This window comes from Otolemur garnettii, unplaced genomic scaffold (genome assembly GCF_000181295.1).
Source record: "Otolemur garnettii isolate 467f Iridium unplaced genomic scaffold, OtoGar3 scaffold00019, whole genome shotgun sequence".
NCBI lineage: Eukaryota > Metazoa > Chordata > Mammalia > Primates > Galagidae > Otolemur > Otolemur garnettii.
In genome coordinates, this window is record NW_003852414.1 from 7176948 (window position 1) to 7180832 (window position 3885).

Below are 3885 nucleotides of genomic sequence, written 5' to 3' on the forward strand. Positions count from 1 at the left end.
GGCGGGCGGGCGGCAGCGCCGGCACCAGGGCCCGGCGCGCCCTCGGCGACTCTCAGCACCTCCCCGTTACTGGCGCCGGCGCTCCCGGGCCATCTCCCTCCGTCTACACCACGCTCACTCTCAGCCGGGGCAGCGGCGCCAACTACACGGCGGCAGCGGGAACCGGGGGGAGGGGGAGCAAGAAGACGCGTCCGGCTCAGCCCCGCGGTGAGCGACTGCCTCCCCCGCCTTCGTCGCCTCCTGTTCCGCCACCTCCTCTCCTCCTCCCCCCGCCGCCGCCGCCGCCTGGTCCTTCTCCTCCGCCGCCTCCTCCTCCCGCCACCACCACCGCCGCCGCTGGTGCCGCCGCTGCCGCTCCACCAACTACATCCGGGCAACTCAGACGCTGCCGCCTTCGGGAGGCCTCGGCAGTTTCCGCCGCGCCCCTCCTCTCCCACCCTCTGCCTCCCTCCCCGCCCCGTGCGGCTCTAGAACGCCGCCTTCGGCAAACCTCGGCTCGCTCCGGCCTTCCCCTTCCTCGGAGGCCTGGCTCGCCTCCTCGAGACCCGTCAGCCCTTTCCGGTTACCGCTGCTTTTTCTCTCGCGCAAGTCCGGCCACCGCCACTCTACTTTAGGGATTGTCCCGCTCGGGGGCCTGCTCGAGGCTGGTCCCAGGAGCTCCGGGCTGCGCGGGGAGGGAGCCGCCTTCAGGAGGAGGACGGTGAGGCGCGAGGGAAGCCATCGCGGACTAAATAAGGGAGGCTGCGGCGGCTGCGCGTGCGCCCAGAGGCGCGGCGGGAGGGGTGCCCTTCGGCGGGCGCTCGGGCCCGGCCCCCGCCCCTTCGGGCTCGGGCGGGGTGGTCGGAAACCCCCGGGGTGGGCGACGGGCAGACGCTTCCCGGAGAGCGGATCGGGCAGGCAGCCGCGGAGGCCGCGCTCGTGGGGGTGGGGAACGTGGCCCTGCGCCCTCCCGCCCGCTCCTGGAAACCGGAACCGGGCCGGGGCTGCTGCCTCCGTCGGACGCGGCGCGCGCGACCGCGCGGAGCGGGGCAGGGGCTGCTGCGAGCACGCAGGGCGGCATTTTAGACGTAAGTCCCACCCCCGCGTCCCCTCTCCGGGGACGGCGAGGGGGAAGGATCTAGGGCGCTGTACTGAGTGCGGGAAGCGGTGCGCCGAGCCGCTCCAGTGGCGAGATTCCTGGATTGAGTCCTGGAACCCAACTAGCTCCTGAGCCTAGGGATTTAGCGGGATGGTCTCCTTGGGATAATTGTTGAACCGCCCCACCCCTCCCCTCCTTTTTAGCATTTTTTCCCATACCCAGCTGTGCCTTTCCCATCGTCTCCTTTACCTCCCTCTTCTCCCTCCCCATCTATTTCCTCTTCCTCGCTCAAGTTTTTTGGCGAAGGAAAGTTTTATTTGGAGGTTCTGGTTCTGAATAAAGGTCTGGGGTGCCCCCGATGAAATTGCCACAAATTTGATTTTGTGTTCTTCTACAGGCACATTGGAAGGGGAAACGTCAAGGATTCCAGAACGCTTTAACGCAAAGGTCGTGGTATTCCGCTGTTTTTGTTTTTCTTCCTGCTCTGAACTCTTTGTAAGGCTACATTAGTTTAATGAGAAGGACCGCAGTAGACGTAAATGTACATTTGTGGGTAAAATAAAAATCAGAAGAAACGAGACCACCCCTCCCCAATAAAAGATACCAAAAAGTAACAGTTATTCAGCAAGTAACATTGTTGCTGAATGTAGATGTAAAATGACTAGGAAGGGGAGGACTGAAATCACAGCCGATTGAAAAAAAAATACAAATTATATAGCCTTATTCATCACGTCCACCTGCCAAATGTAAAGATTATTGTTTTTTCTGAAGACCAATAAAAGTCAACTGAAACTGTAAACAAAAAAAAAAAAAAACTGCCAGTAGATGAAATAACGCGCGCACACACACAAAAGAAATCAGTCTTATGTATAGTGTTTAGCACTTGTACCAAATATGTTGCAAGACAGGTGAGAAAAATACAAAAAATATATGCAGAAGCTTTTTGTTAACTGGCAGCAGCAAAATTACTAATTTCTTGTTTAACCAGGTATCTGCTGAAATTGATACATACCAATCCATCAAAAGACAAGACCAAGCTGTGGGAGAAATAGTTCCAGGCAATGAACAGTCCGATCCTCATTCTTCAAGGATTCCACATTTTCAAATTCACCTACTCACTAAAATTTATTTATAGCCCTAAAATCAATAGGCTGCACCATTCATGGACAGCTTGCCTGACACACCCACATTTCGAGAAGACATTCACTATGCAACACTCCCTTATTTCAGTTCTCATACTGTTAACCGTTCTTCACAGTGTATTAGTACCATCTGAGCGGTTTGTTGGGTTTTGTTTTGTTTGCATTCTTTGTGCTTTTTATCAGTGGTTTTGCTTTTTGTATTGCCTTCTCCCTCCCCTCCACACACAAGTATTGGTCAAGTGCTGTTTAGTATTCCTAACAGAAGCTTGGGACGTGCATTATGGAGAAAACATGTGTTAAGAGTATTTTATTCAGTCTTGTCATTAGTGCTTTTGGCCGTGTTAAAGTGTCTTTAAACAGAAACACACACAAAATAAGGTTATGTAGTGATAGGATCACTTGACAGAAATGTGACCAGAGGCTCAGAAGAACTTAACCCTGTATTTACCTTAGGTGTAGTGAAGTGTTGGCGGTGACACTGAACATAACTACCACAAATAAAGAGAAGCAACTGTGCTTACTAAAGGACCCATGTAAATACCCATTACAAAAAATATATTCATTGCCTAGCTTAAATAAATCCTCCTTTGCAAATACCCTCATCTCCAATTCTTCTTCACCTCCTTTGTATTAATTGCCTAAATCACAAGCCTGGGTAATTCACCATATACCTTCTGCAAAGCAATTGAACATGGCTGGAGAAAAAGACAATCACCCTAACTCTGGAGTGAGTTCCTTCTGTTACTTACCTCTTCAAGCCATATTTCCCTAATATGTTTACCCTGCCCTCTTAACCAGCCATTTTATATCTTCTAAACATGCTAATACCGTCTCAACTTGTAGGTCCTTATCTTGTTTCTTACCTTTGTAAGAAAATACAGGAAAAAAAAAACGGGTGGCATCTGTGCTCAGTGGGTAGGGCGCTGGCCCCATATACCGAGGGTGGTGGGTTTGAACTCAGCCCTAGCCAAACTGCAACAAAGTATAGCCAGGTGTTGTAGCGGGCGCCTGTAGTCCCAGCTACTCAGGAGGCTGAGGCAAGAGAATTGGCTAAGTCCGAGAGCTGGAGGTTGCTGTGAGCTGTAATGCCACTGAACTCTACCAAAGGCAAAAAAGTGAGACTCTGTCTCAAAAAAAAAAAAAGATAGGAAATCATAAAATGGTAACAATTTCCCACCGTTGCACCTATAAGCCTGTCTGCAGGTAAATACAGTGCAATGTGGTAGTAACTATGGATAAACTGTCAAAGTTCCTAAGACCAAAGTTGCCACTTTTGCATTGAGTTGCATTTTAGTCTTAGAATCGTCTGCTTTTCTTAGGAATTTTTTCCCTCTAAGTGGATCACTTCCATCAACTTATGAATATACTATACTAACTACTGTCTTAAAAAAGATAAAACTTTTTGACCTGTATCTCCCTCTAAATACTACCTCAGTGATCTCTGATCTGCTCTCCTGTACAGAAGAATTTCCTCTCCTCTTGTACTACTCTCTCAAACCCATAGAATCAGACCTTATTCACACACTCCTGAACTTGCTCGAGATCATCAAGTCAGAATTCTCCATGTTCTCACATCTGATTTTCATTTCTCGGTCTTCGCCTCACTCTACTTGTCAGCAGCATTTGACACAGCTGATGAGTCTTTTCTTTTTTTTTTTTTTTTTT

General features: G+C 50.4%; 1 protein-coding gene across 2 annotated transcripts in view; it reads right to left on the bottom strand.

The window, feature by feature from the left end:
• The window catches only part of WAC (WW domain containing adaptor with coiled-coil), an 87831-nt gene extending 86780 nt beyond the window's left edge, over window positions 1–1051 (bottom strand). The window contains exon 1 of one of the 2 annotated variants that reach the window (XM_012803321.2): window positions 491–1051. The gene's annotated coding sequence lies outside the window, so the exon portion shown is untranslated. The remainder of the gene's footprint in view (window positions 1–490) is intronic. The other variant, XM_023511467.1, reaches the window with a different exon arrangement.
• Window positions 1052–3885: the final 2834 nt, after the last annotated feature.